Source organism: Octopus sinensis, linkage group LG10 (genome assembly GCF_006345805.1).
Source record: "Octopus sinensis linkage group LG10, ASM634580v1, whole genome shotgun sequence".
Classification (NCBI taxonomy): domain Eukaryota; kingdom Metazoa; phylum Mollusca; class Cephalopoda; order Octopoda; family Octopodidae; genus Octopus; species Octopus sinensis.
In genome coordinates, this window is record NC_043006.1 from 51,802,157 (window position 1) to 51,822,156 (window position 20,000).

General features: G+C 38.5%; 2 long non-coding RNA genes across 4 annotated transcripts in view; one reads left to right on the forward strand and one right to left on the reverse strand.

Annotated features, from left to right (window-relative positions):
* The window catches only part of LOC115216662, a 28,643-nt gene extending 27,078 nt beyond the window's left edge, over positions 1-1,565 (reverse strand). The window contains exon 1 of one of the 3 annotated variants that reach the window (XR_005000979.1): positions 1,221-1,565. This is a non-coding gene — a long non-coding RNA (uncharacterized LOC115216662). The remainder of the gene's footprint in view (positions 1-1,220) is intronic. The other 2 variants (XR_003882091.2, XR_003882090.2) reach the window with 2 other exon arrangements.
* An 18,006-nt stretch (positions 1,566-19,571) lies between these two features.
* LOC118765129 overlaps positions 19,572-20,000 on the forward strand; it is a 20,185-nt gene continuing 19,756 nt past the window's right edge. The window contains exon 1 of the long non-coding RNA XR_005000980.1: positions 19,572-19,723. This is a non-coding gene — a long non-coding RNA (uncharacterized LOC118765129). The remainder of the gene's footprint in view (positions 19,724-20,000) is intronic.

The window sequence follows — 20,000 nt, forward strand, 5'->3', positions numbered from 1 at the left end:
ATTTGAAGGCTAAAACAATGCGAAGCACATTGTAACCAGCGATGTATAGCAACATCTGATAGCCTGGTCGGATTATGGGGATACTAATCGAAGTGATATATGTGTGTGAAATATAGAGTTTGAATCAAAATAGACTTCAGAATTATCGTGAAAGATTACGTGAAGCGTAACGCATCAATAAATGCGCGCTTGACTAACTAGAAAAAGCTGCCAAATTTCCCTCAACACCTTACGTATCAAACACGAGAAGGATACATTGGATAATATACCCCAACGCAGTTGGAAAACGACGACATGGTCACAGGTGTAAAGCCTGTGATCATAGTTCTGTTCGAACAGGATCGACCATAGCGAATAGGATTGAACGATAATGACACGAGTTAAAAAATAAACATAGGTGTTGGACATGATTTTAAAGCAAAGGTGTTACTAAAAGAAGATGGTAATGTACTAAGGGTACAGTTAATGTTGACACGATTAATCAAAAGTGAAAAATGTAAAGGGTGAAGTAAAGGTCGGGAACGCAACAGGTTACCGTCTCGTAGTGAGATTAGATAGGGAGAGGAGCATCATTTCAAATAGGGATAGAAATTTGGAGCAGCAGCAGTGGCAGCTAAAAAAATATATATAAAAAGATCTATGAGGACGGGACAATAATTGAAGGGTAAGGATTAGGCGTGGAAATAGAGGAAAAGCAGAACACGAATATATAAACAAACAGGGTTTGGGCGGATGTTTTTTTTATTTGTCAAGTAGTAAAAGTTTGTAAGTCGAACAATGATTTTTGATATTGGCCCAAACGTAAACATTTGAGAGGGTGAGAGCGATCTCACTCGTGTTTATTTGGTCGATTCAGTACAGAGATGGTTTCTATTTAATCAATCCCAACGATATACAACTGGTACTTTTTCCTTTATCATTACCAGAAATATGAACCCAGAACGTAAAAGACCGAAACTAAATACGTAAAGATATTTTTTTGTTGGACGTGGTCATATTTTAATTCTTTTTTTTTTCCAATACCAAAGGAAATGATACTTCCTAACATAGGTACAAAATCATAAATTTGTACTTTAAAGTACCAGTCAAATACTGGGGTCAATTACATTGATCCCAGAACTTTACTGGTACTTTATAATATAGATCACAATAAAATGAAAGGCAAAGTTGATCTCGGCGCGAGCCAGAGGAATAATAACAATAACAACAAGAATACTTACTGTGACAGAATATAGGAGAACAATTCCTATGTTGAGGAACAAATGCAATATTAAGGTGGTGCTGATGATGCTGATAATACTACTACTATTATATTAGTATTATTATTAGTAGTAGTAGTAGTAGTGGTGGTGGTGGTGGTGGTGGTGGTGGTGGAGGTGGAGGTGGTGGTGGTGTTGGTGCCGGTGACAATCTCAGCACTCGCTCGTGTTATGTTAGGGTTTGGATGCAAAAATGAAACAGTGTGGGAAATAGTAGCGATGGAGAGATAGTTGAGTATGTGTGTGTGTGAAGCCTCTTCCTCTATGTGCACGAGGCTTCATTATGTAAGAGAGAGAGAGAGAGGGAGAGAGAGAGAGAGAGGGAGAGAGAGAGAGAGAGAGATAGAGATAGAGAGAGAGAGAGCGAGAGACAGAGAGTCCATCCTGTGTGTGCGCGTTTGTGTTTGAGATGCGTCATTGCGTGTGTATTGTAAGGGATTCATTTTGTATATGCGTGTGTATGTATCTGGCTCTGCTACACCATTTAATCTATCTTTTCATTTCTTCCCATCATTCTTTCTCTCTCTAACTCACCCTCTGGCCATCCTCTTCCTTTTCATCTTTCTCTCTATCTCTGTTCCTGTCTTTCTGACTCACTGTATTTCTATTTGTCTTTTCCTCTCTAATTCCTCATACCTCAATCTATATAAACTTTTTGTCTCTTCCTCTTTTTCTTCTCACTCACTCACTATTTCACTCTCCCCCTCTATCACTCTTCCTCTCACTGTCACTCCATATCGTTCTCTCGCAATGCGTGTATATTTCTCTCTGTTTGTCTCTCTTTACATTTAGCTCTTACTCCCATTCTCCCAAACTCTTTTACTGCCACCATTTCCCATTTACCTGCCTTCCTTCTCCCTCTCTCACTTGAAATCGCGCTCCATCTTTTTCTCTCTTTCCCTCTTTTTTCATTCTATCCTTCACTCAAGAAATTATTTAACATCCTTCTCTTCCTCCTACTCTTTTACTTTCCCATTCACTCCCACTCCTGCTTCCTTGTTCTACTTTCACTATCACAACCACTAACATCTTTACTCAGTATGGTAACTATTGTGAGTGTGTGTGCATGTGAGGAAATGCGTGAATGTGTGTGCATATGCGTGTGTGTATGTGCATGTGCGCGTGTGTGTGTGTGTGTGTACGTGAATGTGTGTGTGAGTGTATAGTGTGTGTGTGTGTGTATGCTATGTACCTTATGTTCACGTGGTTCTAAATTGTCCTGCATTAGGATTCTAATATTGGTAAAGATGATATTTGTTTAGGGGTTCTTAGTTTATGTAGGTTTTGTCACATATGTATATATAATATGTATGTATATATATATATATATATATATATATATATATATATATATATATATATATATATATGTATGTGTGTGTGTGTATGTGTGTGTGTGTGTGTGTGTGTGTGCGTTTAACAGGTTTACAATATTTTCAGAGTCGAAGCAGACGACAACGCGAGAGAGTACCAGTACAAGGAGTTAAAATCAGTACTTAAAATCTTTTGAACTCTACATTTTTCTCAGTTTACATAATTTTCTTCAAGTTTTCTTAGTAAGGATTTAGCATATCGACAGTTTTCCATTCTTCTATAATATATTTGTATATCTATCTATCTATCTATCTATCTATCTATCTATCTATCTATCTATCTATCTATCTATCTATCTATCTATCTATCTATCTATCTATCTATCTATCTATCTATCTATCTATCTATCTATCTATCTATCTATTTATCTATCTATCTAAAATTAAATAATAAGAGTAGAAATTGATATTAATCAATTAAAACCAGTGGCTTAGCATATTTAAAAAAATCCGGAGATTAAAAATTGTGTTACATACAAAATTTAGAGGAATGACCACTAAAGTGGACACCCTATATGCTATGCTAAACATGACGATTTGACGTCTATGTTTAGCATATAGGGTGTCCACTTTAGTGGTCATTCCTCTAAATTTTGTATCTATCTATCTATCTATCTATCTATCTATCTATCTATCTATCTATCTATGTATCTATCTATCTATCTATCTATCTATCTATCTATCTATATAGTTTAATATCTTTAGTCCTTCTCCATAACCAGAATCGCTTTGTCCAAGTAAAACCATAAATACATTTCCCAAAAGTTGTCCTGTCAATTCTGAAGCGCATGTTTTGGAATTATATAAAGGATTTAAAAATGGCAAACATGTAAAGAATTGTTCATATTGTTAGCTACACCGACAAAAAACCTGGCATTATAATGTTTTAATGGTTTTCCGTTTTCCTCTCCGTCACTCACAAAATTGCTTTAGTTGTACTACCTGAATTCTATGCATCAACCAAGGTTTCAGCTGTCTCACTTGGAATATAGGTGTACAGCCAAAGATCTCGCCTTGTATTTCCGTATCAGGAATTTTGCATGGAATTATGTAAGGTATCACTTAAATAGATTTTCAATGTGAAATCGTTACAATGTTTAGCTAACGCAGATCTAGCCAGTGGTTCAGTTACATTAAAAATTACGGTTTCCCATTTTGATAGCCCTATGCGTAAATTTGACGAAAACAATTTTGAGTCCAAACTTGACGAATGGTAAACTGTCTTGAAACTCTAGACGTTAGAAACTGTATAATAATTATTTCTACTCTAGGCACAAGGCCTTTAAAAAATTTTGGGAAAGGGGGTTAGTCGACTACATCGACCCCAGTACATAACTGGTGCTTATTTCATCGACCCCGAAAAGATGAAAGGCAAAGTCCAATTCGGCGGAATTTGAACTCAGAACGTAACGGCAGACGAAATTTCGCCCGGCTTGCTGACGATTCTGCCAGCTCGCAGCCTTCAAGAAACTGAATAATAATAATAATAAAAAAGAGGTGGTTTCTTTAACCGTGAGGCATCAAGAAGCATCAATTCAATGATATGTTTTTAATAAAGTATTGTGTTATGATGAACTATCAACAAAACACTAGCCGTGGTAATTGTAAAAAAAATCTTTAATATCCGATCAACTTCGTGCGCTACATATAACCCAGCAAAATAGCGACTGCATTATACTGTTCCCATAAGCTTTATTTTAGACGATGGTAATCATTCAGTGTAGGAGTGGCTGTGTGGTATGTAGCTTGCTTACCAGCCACATCGTTCCGGGTTCAATTCCACTGGTGACGCCTTGGGCAAGCGTTTTCTACTATAGCCTCGGGCCGACCAGAGCCTTGTGAGTGGATTTGGTAGACGGAAACTGAAAGAAGCCCGTCATATACGAGGGGCGTTCAATAAGTAATGCCTCTGACCCACTTGCAGTTGTTTGATCTCGCTGAAATTTTGCATGTGCAATTATTTATATCTCTATAGATTAAGTGGCAAATTACAGCTCTGAACTAATTGTGGTTTCCGATTTACAGGTGTTTGAACTGAGTCAAGTGTGAAATGGAGCATGTTGAGTGTCGAGCAGTGATCCGGTTTTTGTATTTGAAAGGACGCACACCACGGGAGACTTTTGATGAAATGAAAGTAACTTATGGTGATGATGCCCCATCATATGACCTTGTAAAACGCTGGCATCGTGAATTCAAACATGGTCGGAACTCTGTGGAAACAGCTCCCAGATCTGGTCGCCCCCTTCTGCCATTGATGAGGCATCTGTCTGTCAAGTTGAGGCTGCCATTTTGGAAGATCGACGCATAACTATTCGCCAAATAGCCCATGAGGTCAAGATTAGTACCGGGTCTGTGGAAACTATCATTCATGACCATTTGCATATGCAAAAGGTGTCTGCCAGATGGATTCCCAGGTTGCTCACACCTTTCCAGAAGCAAGAACGCGTCGATTGCTCGAGGATGAATTTGGAGATGCGCCAAGAAGATGAGTCAACATTTTTCAAAAGACTGATTGCATAGGATAAAACCTGGGTCCATCACTATGATCCAGAGACCAAATCCCAGTCAATGCAGTGGAAGCACCGTGACTCACCTCCTCTAAAGAAGGCAAGGGTGCAGCCCTCCGCTGGCAAAGTCATGCTTACAGTCTTCTGGGACCAGGACGGAGTAGTGAAGACAGATTTCCTGGCAAAGGGTGCCACAATTACTGGAGTCTATTATGCTTCACTTTTGAAGAAATTAAGAGAAGCTATCAAAATCAAGAGGCGGGGCAAGATCAGCAAAGGCATCCTCCTCCTGCAGGACAACGCTCCGATCCACAACTCGCGTGTCGCCAGATCAGAAGCACAGGCGTGCGGCTATGAACTCATCCCCCATCCCCCCTACTCTCCGTAACTCTGGGTGGTTCCTATGTAGAAAAAGACTAATAACTGTTCCAAGTTTCGTTGCTCTACTGCTATGGGAAGTGGGTCAGGGGCATTACTTATTGAACGCCCCTCGTATATATATATATATATATATATATATATATATATATATATATATGTGTGTGTGTGTGTGTGTGTGTGTGTGTGCACATACACACATACATGCACTCACACACACGCACCCACACTCATACACGCGCACACACATACACTCACACACACATATATGCATATACATATACATGCACATACACACATATTTATAAGTTTCATAGCTGGAGGGAGATGAGCTTACAAATGTCCAAATACGCGGTAGGACATGAAGGAACCCCTACACCTCTATCATGTGCTGAATATCCAAGAAAAGGAATCTCTCTCTCGCTCTTTTCTTTCTTTCTTCTCTCCCTAATATATATATATATATATATATATATATATATATATATATATATATATATATATATAATTTTTTGACAACCTACTGTGGCAGTCCCATTTTGGGGCGAATGCTAGTGTTGTTTAGACCCAAGGGACATCGTCTCCATCTGGCTATGCGACACACAAATCTGTGTCCTTATATTTTCGAGCAGGGGAGGTTAGTACCCCCCACCAAGCACAAATCAGTACCTTATTTCTTTATTGCCTACAAGAGGCTAAACATAGAGGGGACAGACAAAGGGATTAAGCCGATTACATCGACCCTAGTGCGTAACTGGTACTTAATTTATAGACCCCGAAAGGATGAAAGACAAAGTCGTCCTCAGAACGTAACGGCAGACAAAATACTGCTAAGCATTTCGCCCGGTGTGATAACGTTTCTGCCAGCTCGCCACCTTATACAGATACAGCACACAGATACAGGACAAAGCAGTATCTGTGGACCGTACCGTTTCAGGGTTATTTCTTTTCGTCGGCACAGAATAACTCTTCGGCTGAGATGGCGCTGTTAAACACCCGTTCGAAAATATATATAATTTTCTTAGTGACTCACAGTCACTGATTTAATAAAATAGAAACATTGTTGTTCCTAAATCTCTCAACGAGAGATATTCAGTAGCAGCACTTTAAAGTAACGATTTTTTGCCAACGATGTTTCCTTAGATACAATAATGTTTCTATTTTATCACACAACACACACACACACACACACACACACACACACACACACACACGCATACACATACACACATAAATATATATGCATACATACGCACATATATGCGCTGAGGTACATGCATACAGTACTAAAATACTGATGTTGGCATAAGTTCCAAAGAGTTGTTTCTAGGTTGGAAACTGAATGTTTTTCTATTGGTGCAAAATGTTTGACAACGAAAAAAACAAAAAAAAAACATATATGTCGAAAAAAAAAAAAGATTAAAAAGAAATAGAGTTGAACGCATTGAGATCAATGTAGCAAAGGAATTTTGATGGAACTTAAAAATATGAACAGTAATCAAATTAAAACACAAGCGACCTGATACTGTTGTTTCGAACCTTAAATAAATGCAAGAAATATGGAAGTACGCTATCAACTTCACGTCAGTGTGGTACAGAAAATATAGAAGAAAGACATCTATGGACTAATAAAGAAGAGTTTGCAAATCCAATACATAGATTTTCATTATTATTATAACGACATAAGGCGGTGAGCTGGCAGAATCGTTAGCACGCCGGGCGAAATGCTTAGTTGTATTTTGACCACTTTTACGTTCTGAGTCCAAATTCCGCCGAGGTCGACGTTGCTTTTCATCCTTTCGACATCGATAAAGTAAGTTTCAGTTGAGCACTGGGAACGATGTAATCGATTTACGCAAAGAATAGCGAAGAAAACAAGCCTCGATTTATTTCTTAATGTTTGGAGTTAAGCAAAAACAGCCTCCTTATTGTGGTTCCTAACAAGGGACACTGTAGAAAACTATACCACACTGTGGTATGTACATACAACCAGCTCGGCAAGGAGGCTGCATGCATATCTCTCCCTTAAATCAAACAAAACGCCTTAACAGCGATACATTTGACGTGTTCCTTGAAACAGCATGGCTGAATAAAAGACTGCATGTTTAGGGTAGGAATAAGTTTGATCGACAAAATTAAAGATGCGTGAATTGAGCTGTTGTTAGCTTGACAGTCTAGTGTATTGGCTATGGGAAAATATAGACATCCAGGAGTTCGATCATCGAGATAATCTACCCATTGGACTAGAGTACCAAGTGGCTGAGTACTCTCAGATGCGTATACCTTTATGGTAATTCTGAGGCATAAACAGTGTGGTTCTCCATTTTATAAAGTTTCCGCCTACCCAAATTTATTCATAAGGTTTTGGTTGACACGAAACTATTGAAAATACCTCGCAGGGTGATTGAGCTCTGGAACGGCCATGACTACTTCCTGTATCTACTTGCAGTTGGTCATGGGTACACTGCAGTGAACTACATTCACACTGTAGTGGCTACTTACAGTTAAGTGGACAGAGGTGTATTTCGCTTACCAAGGGGCTCAGTCGTCACGTGCAAGCCAAATTTCAGCGACCTTACATGCATATTAAACACTAAGGATAAACAGGAGTGGCTGTGTGATAAGTAGCTTGCTTGCCAACCACATGGTTCCGGGTTCAGTCCTGCTGCGTGGCACCTTGGGCAAGTGTCTTCTACTATAGCCTCGGGCCGACCAAAGCCTTGTGAGTGGATTTGGTAGACGGAAGCTGAAAGAAGCCCGTCGTATATATATATATATATATATATATATATATGTGTGTGTGTGTGTGTGTGTGTGTGTGTGTGTGTGTGGTGTGTGTGTGTGTGTGTGTGTGTGCGTGTGTGCGTGCGTGTATGTATGTGCGTGTGTGTATGTATATATTTGTGTCTGTGTTTGTCCACCCAAACATCGCTTGACAACCGATACTGGTGTGTTTACGTCCCCGTAACTTAGCGGTTCGTCAAGAGAGACCGATAGAATAAGTACTAGGCTTACAAAGAATAAGCCCTGGAGTCGATTTGTTCGACTAAAGGCGGTGCTCCAGCATGGCCACAGTCAAATGACTGAAACAAGTAAAAGAGTAGAAGAGTAATAAAATGTCCATTTTATCGATTTTCATTTTCCATTTATATTTCGAAGACACCAAACACTTAACGAGACACATCCAGACCCATGAATGACACCCTGGGCGACTTTCCGAGTTGCTGTTACCTTCACCCAGCCCTGCACAATACAGTGAACTGTCCGGCAGTTCTCAGTATAATGTTAAGTGGACTGAGCCATTAACAGTCTGACTTTTAAGTATCTCATTCATAGACATTGCAGCCGGATATAAATCTCTAATCACCTAGATGGCTGTCGACATCGTTGCTGGCCTGGCCAGCATTTTGCAAAGTGAAAATATTCTAATGACAATGATAAAAATTAACAGGAGAGATACAGAGAATTCGAGGGAAATAATATAAGAGAAATATATAGACAAATAAGATCGAGTGGACAATTGTAATAGAGATAGGCAGCACTTTTGATAGATAGATAGATAGATAGATAGAGTGGGAGAGAGAGAGAGAGAGAGAGTGAGAGTGAGAGTGAGAGAGAGAGATAGAGAGAGCGAGAAAGACAGACAGAGAGGAAGGTAACAAGAGATAGAGTGGTGGACGAGAGGGGGACTGAGTGAGATAAAGCGTGTGTATAAGTGTGACACTGTGTGTTTCTGTGTGTATATTTGTGGATAAGACCGTGTATATATCTGTGTGAGTGCAAGTATGAGTGTATGTGTATATGTGTCTGCGCGTTAGTGCGCATGCGCATGTGTGTATATATATCTATGAAAAGGAAAGTCTGGAATGTTCTATGGAGCAATGCTCAATTTAAATAATACTAAAATGGCTAATGACAGGAAATATTAAAGGATGAGTGAAAAGTTCAGGATTTTTATAAAAGGGTAAATTTAGTTAGTGCATATGTGTATGTATTTGTGTGTGTGTGTATGAATGTATATATGTATGTATGTGTGAGCATGCGTGAGCAAATAAAATTTACATACATACATTCATACATACATGCATATATATATATATATATATAATATATATATATATATATATATATATACAGACACACATACACGCACATAAATCTGCACACATACATAAATACATACAGACATACATTACACACACACACAGACACACACACACAGACACACACGCACACACACACACACACACACACACACACACACACACACACACACACACACACACACACGTATATCCCGGTGTTTATACGTTCTGCAAGTGACTTGATTTGAGACCGTTGATTGCAACTGAAACAATTACATCGTAGAAGAGGCTTTCCAGCCATTTATTAACACAAAAACTTATATATTCACTTTTCGTTTATTTCTTAATAACACTGATTATCACAAAGCGTCAATAAACTACGTTGTGCTTTTATAACTAGATAGTACAACTCTCTTTTGTGTGTGTTTCAACACTGGGAAAAATCAGGGTACACATTATCGGCGATACTTTTCAACAGTGTGACTGTCTCTGTATTGGGCTTCCGAGAGAAATTTTTCAAGAAAGTATAATCTGCCTTTGGACAACAGAATGAGGGGTCCGAAAGTGGTGTCTATAAATTTTATTTTCTTGAGCGAAGAGCCGTTACTACCATTGGCATAGCCCCAGCCACTAATGCTATCATTTATATATATATATATATATATATATATATATATATCTTTACTCTTTTACTCTTTTACTTGTTTCAGTCATTTGACTGCGGCCATGCTGGAGCACCACCTTTAGTCGAGCAAATCGACCCCGGGACTTATTCTTTGTAAGCCCAGTACTTATTCTATCTGTCTCTTTTGCCGAACCGCTAAGTGACGGGGACGTAAACACACCAGCATCGGTTGTCAAGCAATGCTAGGGGGACAAACACACACACACACACACATATATATATATACATATATACGACAGTTTCCGTCTACCAAATCCACTTACAAGGCATTGGTCGGCCCGGGGCTATAGCAGAAGACACTTGCCCAAGATACCACGCAGTGGGACTGAACCCGGAACCATGTGGTTGGTTAGCAAGCTACTTACCACACAGCCACTGCTGCGCCATGTTTTTGTACACATATATGTTTGTATATATGTTTTTGTACACATGTATACATTTATCGTTGTGTAGATTTATATACGCCTCTGTTTGTGTATGTGTGCCTATAGTGTTATGTATATACATAAGGGGCATCGGTTACTCTACTTGCATATAACCCTACACCCTCTATTGTCTTCAAAACTCACTTTTGTTACTTGAAATCTGTTTTGAAACCAGGTTCTAATTTGCTTATTGCTTCCTGTGCCTCAGTAAGGAAATTTTACAATACTTTACCATCTCTGCCAAACAAAATGTCTGGACTTTATGACCTTGCAAAATTATATTGTCAAGAAATATTTACTATCAAAATGTCAATCTGTTCATTCCTCATTGATACTTCTTACACTAACTTCTCTTCCCTTAATCAACGAACAACCGTCCCACTTCCAGGTCATCGTGATTTCCTTTTATAAGCAAGTTCATCCACTATGTAATAATTATATTTATTCGCAATGGTTATGGAGGCGCATGGCCTAATGGTTAGGGTGTTGGACTCATGATCCTAAGACTGTGGTTTCGATTCTTGGATCGGGAGATGCGTTTTGTTTTTCAGCAAAACAGTTCATTTCACGTTGCTTCAGTCCACTCAGCCTGTAAAAATGAGAAGTCCTGCAAGGGACCAGCCCCATGTAACTTACGGGAGTAATGTGAATAAACCATGACTTAATGACTGTAGGTCAGTCGATATGTATTATATAATCGCTATAACGATATCATTGCTCTCTTCTATGTCTTCATGCATGGTATATGAACTGTCACCAACATGTTATGGAAATAATTATAAACTGTAGAATAAATGTGATACTAATCCCATTCTTCACTTGTTATTTATCGCCCGCGACCGAAGGTAACCTTCTGGTTTTCTGTTTGTGTGAAACTAATGTTTCTATTGAATAAGTTCCCCTTCCTACACATTCGGATAGCTGGTGCTGCCTGAGCTAACCTTCTGGATCCTCGGCTCTCTTCTGCGCTATATATATATATATATATATATATATGTATATATACATGTAGATGTGTGACGAAAGATTTCAGGACAATGGCCATGAATTAGATTAGGAACAAAAATAAACGAGTGAACAACGAATATATAGTGCGTGTGTTTATTTGGCAAAAGTGAAAGAAAATGACCATATATATTAGTTAGATAATAATTAATTTAGAAAATGATTAACTTAGATTAATTAGATATGTTTCGGCCAAAGATTAGTTCAGGCCATGTCTAACTTAATAACATCACCTGATAGGATCTGCTACGTCATTTTAAAGTCAAGTATCATGACCCATTCAATTAGGGAGTTGTTGTTGACTGAGATGTATCCAGGTATACGTGGCTTATTTGGTATCACTTGTTCCAAGTTTCGTTTGGGAAAGATGGGATCTTTTTCTTTGATTTCTTTTGGGAAAAATGTTAAATAGAGCAGGGCCTGCTGAGGAAAAGAAATTGTGTTGCAGTGTATTTGTGTGTTCAGATTCTGAATAGTGGTACATGGCCCTAGCCTTGAATGAATTCTGAATTTAATGTTAAGGTTGTTTAGGCAATACTGATGGTATATTCTCCACGTTGTGCAAATGATGTAGTGCTCACGGAGCCGCGCGCGCGCACACACACACGTGTCTGTGTGTGTGTGTGCGTGTGTGAAGGTCCATATAAAAGACAACTTGGACAAAGTGACACGTAGTGGGATTGAACCTTGAATCCTAATGTTACGAAGCAAACTTCTTATCTACTCAGCTATGTTTGCGCCAAATTTCTTAACTGCCTAGCCATGTTTACCCTAGACAAGTCGATATCTTGACAGTTAAAACATTTACTGTATCCACCATCAAAATTACTGCAAACCATCACAACCTGTCGTTGCTTTATCTCAATTTTCAAAGTATCAAGCGGTCGGCATTTCTCTGCCTTCTACATTTGTGTTTTAATGTTAAAGGGATTCCTATTCATCGTAACCTAGGGTGTTCGACTCATGATCATTAGGTCGATTTCTTTTATTTAGGCACATGGTCTTTATAAAGAGGGGATACCACAAGGACAGAAAAAACAAGATATTGGGATACATATAAAACACATATCGAATGGACTATAACTATGATAAAGACATAAGGATGAAATGGCTTACTCGCCCCACAAAGCAAGCAGTTTCATTTTACTGTTCTTTTAAATTACAGTTCACTTTAGTCATATATCTTTTTTTTAAAAAACACAAAAAACAAATGTTGCATAAGATCGTCGAAAATTACAACAGGCGGCAACTAGTCGTATCTAAACTGAAGTGGTGATATTAAAACTCTTTTTTTTGCCAAACAGTTCTACTAATCTCTCCCCTCTTTTTCTCTCCAATAGCACGCCCTTCTTCTGAGTTTGCCAAGCGGCACGCTGTGTTCTTGAACTATCTTTCTATCCACTCAGTCGAAGTCGACTCTCGGTTACTCGATGAACCAGTGTTCTCCAGCCAGTTCTAGCCTGGATCGCTTCTTTCAGATTGGCTATGGCCATTCCTGTGTCACTCTTGATGGTATCAAGCCGGCCTCTTCCGCTCTTGCCACTGACCATTCCGAGCATGATGTCCTTCTCCAGGGATTTTCTCCGCATAATATGACCAAAATATATCAATCTATGCTTGGTGATCCTAGCTTCTAGCGACAGTTTCGGCTTGATCCTGTTAAGAACTTCTCCATTGGTGAGCCTCGCTGTCCATGGAATCCGTAAAAGTCTTCTCCAACACCAAAGCTCGAATGCATTAATTCTCTTCTGGTCAGCTTTCTTTAGTGTCCATGTCTCGCATCCATATGTTGCTATTGGGAAGACGATTGCATTCGCCAATCTTGAACATGACACTTTATTTCACGTTGTTCCAGTCACTCAGCTGGAAAAAACGAGTTGTACTTATAACTCAAAGGTTCAGTCTTGTCACATTCGGTGTGTTACACTGAATCTCCCTGAGAACTACGTTAAGGGTATGCGTGTTAGTGGAGTACGGCGGCGAGCTGGCAGAATCGTTAGCACGCCGGGCGAAATGCTTAGCCGTATTTCGTCTGCCGCTACGTTCTGAGTTCAAATTCCGCCGAGGTCGACTTTGCCTTTCATCCTTTCGGGGTCGATTAAATAAGTACCAGTTACGCACTGAGGTCGATATAATCGACTTAATCCGTTTGTCTGTCCTTGTTTGTCCCCTCTGTGTTTAGCCCCTTGTGAGCAGTAAAGAAATAGGTATGCATGTTAGTGGAGTACTCAGCCACGTGCATGTTAATTTCAGGAGCAGGCTGTTCTGTTGATCCGATCAACTGGAACCTTCGTCGTAACCGACGGTGTGCCAGCTTTTTCAGACAAGCTATTTCAAATATAGGGTTAGTAAAGATGAAGGTAGGTTCTTACTCGGCTAATCCTATCGCCTGCTGTTCAGGTTAAAAATAAACTTGAGTTTCTCATTATTTATTTATAAAATACATTACAGTGGTATAATACTTGTTATTGCTTAGCCCTTGAACAGTATCGATCGAACAGAAGCAGATCAATGATCAAAAGAATTATAGCCGTTTTCATTCTTTCTTTTTGTTGTGTGCGGAGAAATCCTTTATCTGTTGGATGAAGGGTCACTGGTTTCCATGCATACAAAAAACCGGAAAGATAAGATTTAATGGAGATTTGATCGTTATTTCTAGCAAGGTGAGTGACCACGTAAAAGCTTCCACGTTTGTTCATGGTAGAATATTTATATGGCAAAGTATAGTGGTAGTAGTAGTAGTGGTGGTGGTGGTTATGGTGGCTGTAGTAGTAGAAGTAGTGGTGGTGGCGGCGACGGCAGTGGTGATAGTAGTAGTAGTAGTAGTAGTAGTAGTAGTAGTAGTAGTAAGCTCAACAGTATCAGCATCAAAATAAATTGTCTTTGTTATAAGCAAGAGAGAAAAACTTCAGCAAAGGTTATGAGTTGGTTTCTTCGAAAGGAAAATAGCGCTCAGGAGCGACCGACCTCAAAACATGTTTCAAATCGTCTGCTGTAATTTCTGGAACAACGACAAACTTGTCTTTGTGAAGTGTCAACATTGAAATTGGAAGAGACCGAGGATGTGAATAAGGACAGATGAAATGAATAAAAATGAATACAAAGAACGAAAACTGAACGTAGAAAAAACAGACATTAATAGAAGCACGAAATTTTGTGAAAGACCTTTAATGGGTAATCGTTATATTGACAGGAAGTAAAGATATGTTAAACGAAGCTTTGTAGTTCGGTTATTTCAGAGAGGGAGAGGGAGAGAAAGAGAGAGAGAGGGGGGAGAAGAGTGAAGAGGGGGAGAAAGAGAAAGTGGGAGAAGAGGCTTAGGAGAGTGGGATGGAGTGAACGACAAAAAGAGAGCTGAAGGGCGTATGCTGGCACCATTGAAAGTAGGTCGTTTCAAATGAGTAACATTTAAAGTATATATGGAAGAGGCATGAATAGACGCACGCACGCACGCACGCACACAGACATACACATACACACTCACACACGAAAATATATATATATGTATATATGTGCGTGTGCGTTTGTGCATATGCTTATATATATATATATATATATATATATATATACATATATATTTAAGTATATATGTTTTATCTTTTACTTGTTTCAGTCATTGGACTTACACCGCCTTGAAGGATTTAGTCGTGCAAATCAACCCCTGCACTTACTTTTTTGAATGAGTGGTATTTACTCTATCGGAATCTTTTGGCGAACCGTTAAGTTATTGACACATAAACAAACCGATATCGTTTGTCAAGTCGTGGTGGGTACAAACACATAAATAGGGTGGCTCAAAAGTTACTGTGGGGTTGTAATCTTTGATATCTGAGACCCCCTTCAGTCACGACACAGACAATGGGATTGCACCAAGAAAGTTACTCTCCAGGCACAAGTCCGGGCAAGGTTGTTTATGGAAGACTAGCAGTCGCCCATGCATACCGGCCTTCTCTCTCCACGCCACCAGTGTTATCCAAGGGAAAGGCAAAGGCCGATACAGCTTGGCACCTGTGACGTTGCAACTCATTTCTACAGCTGAATGAACTGGAGCAACGTGAAATAAAGTGTCTTGCTCAAGAACACAACATGCAGCCCGGTCCGGGATTCGAGCTCACAACCTCACGATCGTAAGCTCGACGCTCTAACCACTGAGCCATGCACCTTCACAATCTTTGATAATTCTTTTACTTTTTGACCTTTTCTTTTTTCTTTTCAGAGATTTTATGGACTAGGTCCTGGAAATCGATTATGAAAAATATGGCACTGCACAACGCACCCAAGTGGTGAAATTGTTCTATCAAAATTCGGGGTCAATTATTTAAACCCAGAGAGCACCAAAGTGAACTGCATCCATAAAGTGTACAGTATGGTGTGCAATTACAGTGGATGAGATAATCGGGCCTTATTTCTTTGAGGACAATGATGGGAATGCTATTACTGTGACTGGTGAGCGGTATAGGTCCATGATCGAGAACATTTTACGCCCGGCCATACAAAATAGGCCTGACATGTGGTTCCAGGTAACTGCTCATACTACAAGAGAGACAATACAGTTGCTGAGGCAATATTTTGGAGAAAGAATCATCTACTACGATGTCAACTGGTCATCGTGTTCCCCAGACTTGACTAGCCCTCTGACATGTGGGGGTACCTCAAGGGGATGGTTTATGTCAACAAGCAGAAACCCTGGAGCAATTGAAGGAGAATATCACTAGAGAAATCAGGGAAATGGACCCTGAAACCCTTATAGCAGCCATGGAACATATTTGGGAAAGGGCACGGACGTAGGAAACTGTAAATAGATGCCATCTGAAAAATATCACTTTTCGTACATAATGCAGAAGTATGACGAAAAAGGACTAATGCAAATTAATCTTCTTTATCTCCTCTATATTGAATCAAAATTTCATACACCTATTTGTAAAAATAAGGGAGTAATTAAAACTTATAAGTCCTTAGTGACTTTTGGACCACCCTGTACAAAGACACAGATACATATATATATATATACATATATTTATTATATATATATATATATATATATATATATATAATATATATATATATATATATACAGACACACATATATGTGTATATATATATATATATGCATATATATATATGTGTATATATATATATAATATATATATATATATATGAATAAGCGCTCAATGAGACAGCATCGCTATATTTAAATTTATATATATGACTTGACCTTGCACCAACTGACTATCACTTTTTCCATGCATTAAACAACTGTTTGCTAGGAAAAAACTTCAAATCTGGAGAAGATGCAAAAACAGCCTTTCGTGATTTCATCACCTCTTGCTCACCAGAACTCTTCGCCGCCGGTATAAGTAAGCTACCGATAAAATGACAAAATTCTGTTAATAATTTAGGTGCGTACTTTGATTAATTGCATGGCTTTTTGTTGAGATAAAGTAAAATAAACTTTCAGTTCAAAATCGGACATTTCCTTCTTAATGACCTTATATAATAAGGGTTGTATCGTCAGAACGTGGACAAAATGCAAAGAGTTTCTGTCCCGGCCCTTTACATTCGAAGGTCAAATCTCTGAACTTCGGTCAAATTTACCTTTCGTTCTTTCAGGGACAATAAAATAAAGCAATGAAGTCGATGTAATTAATTAATATTCTTCTCTCAAAATTGGTGGTCTTCTACCTAAATTAGAAACCATAATATATGAAAGAGGAATTAGGTTGCAAACAAGGTAGAAAAAGTGAAGGAAGATACGCGAAAGAAAGCGAAAAAGAAGAAAGATGACAAGAAAAGGAAGGAAAAAGAAATCGAATTGGTAGAAAGAAGAGGACGAAATTGAAGAGCTAGAAAAATGGCGAAGGAAAAGGAGTCATTGAAGTTAAGTTGCGGCTGGATGTGTCACTTTTATAATTGATTATTTAAATAAAGAAATGAACTAAATATGGTGAATGATAGTTGAATATTAAATATTGATTTTGTAGGCGGGTATTTATAATTAATTTGGAGTCGTGTATGGAAAACGTGTATATAAACGGAATTAAGAGAAGATAAATTTGTATGTAAACTGAGTAGAAAGACAAGCTCAGGACTGGGTTTTATTAAAAAACCGTGCGTGTTAAAGCACATCCTAAACTAAATGAAAGTTTAATTTAGAGTTCCAGCTATTGTAAATTGTGTATGCACGTTAAATATTTGATATTTGTCGTCGGGCGTGGACGCACTTATACATACGAGTGGATACAAAATACTTATACATATCTTTACAGACATTTATATTTGTGTGTATGCGTGCGTACATTGTGTGTATGTGTGTATGTATGCCTGTACACGCGCACACACATGCACACACACACACACACATACACACACAAACACGCGCGCGCGCTCATATATATTCATACAAACATTTATAAAGAGGTACTGAAACAGTAAAAGAATTCAGAAACAGAACGAAGAACGACAGGACAAGTATATTGAAAGAGAAGGAATCGTATGGTCAATTCATACAACAAACCGAACAAGCTGGGAGTAGAGAACGCTGTCTGTGACTGATAAATTGGAACCTGAAACGAGGAATTGAATCGCTAATTATAGCCTCTCAGGAACAAGTCATTGGAATGAAGTTGATGATTACTATAATTGATAAAACTCAGCGAGAGAGAGGAAACGCAGAATGTGTGGAAAGGGAGACGAACGTATGAACCATGACTTAAGAGAATGCAGTTAGTACAAAAACTGGCACATCGTGAATACAAAAGGCAACAATACAATGTGGCAAGAATGATCCCTTGAGAGCTTTGGGGCAATTATGTCATAGAAAGATCAAAGACGTGATATGACCAAATCCTAAAAGGAGTTACTGACAGTGTGGGTTTTTAAAATTCTGTGAAATGCAATTATTCAGTGTGACCATCATATTAAACATTGAAAACCTGACATTGTTGGAGTGAACGAAAAAGTGCCTGATAATTGACATAGCATGTTCTGGTGAAAACAGGTTTGAAATCAAAGAAGAAGAAAAAGTGAACATCTACGATGAACTTTGGTGGAATATACGCAGGTTATAAGCAATGAAGAGAGTTGACGTGATACCTGTAGTAACTGATGCAACTGGAAGTATCAGTACCCAACTACCAACATGGATCAAAATGACTGGAATAAATGTAAAGATAGAACACCTACAAACATCATCATTGTTTGGAACTGCAAGAGTACTCTGCTGGGTTCTTGAAGCATGATCAGCAAACAAATGTCACCTTAGTCTGCTGGCTATGGACAGCTGACACTTCCATCATAGCCAGCAAAATAAGCTGAGATTTCTTTAGGATATAATTATAATAGTTGTTCTAGGAAGAATCGTTAAAGCGTCGGGCAAAAAGCCCAGCGAAATCTCTACAGATAGTTCGCGTTCTGAATTCAAATCTCCTGAATTCAAATGCCTTTCCTCCCAATCAAGTACTGGGTGCCGATGATATCAATCTTGTCCGCTCAAAACTGTCATCCAGAATCACATGAGCGTCGAAAAAAATTCCTTACGGCATTTGTTCCGGCTATCTACTGCCTGGGTTCAAACTCCATCTAGGTTAGCTTTCATCCTTTCAAGGTTGATAAAGTTAAGTTCCAGTCAAATGGTAGGATCGATGGTATTAACAGATGCCTTCCTCTCAAAACAGCCGGCCTTGTGCCGAAATCGAAACCATTATGATTGCTGCTGTTGCTTTCGTTAGTTGGTACCTTAGAACAGCAGTAATGTATTAGGGAGACACTATTCTCAACTGCAACCATTTTATTCCTTAACTGGAATATATGAAAGCAATTCTAACGCAAAAGGTCATAAGAGAAATTCTGACGTCACTATTGTTACTAAGTCAAAAACATAAACCATATTATCCATAAGCTTACTGCTGATGATTTTTATGTTTCAAATACGACAAATTTCTAACCTTGAACACAGTCTGCTGATTTTCTCTTTAAGCAACTTTATTACACGTAAGAACTTATATTTGGTATGTATTAAAAAATTAACGCCATTTGGATAACATATACACTCATATCATAAAATTCATTATACTATATACGTGTATGAATGCGTGTATGTATGTATGTATGTATGTATGAATGTATGTATGTATGTATGTATGTATGTATGTATGTATGTATGTATGTATGTATGCATGCATGCATAAATGCATGCATGTATGTGTGTGTGTAAGAATAAATATATACTTATTTTACCATACCCATAAAAAAAGCTGAGAAAAACCAATTATTTTCTATTCCAAA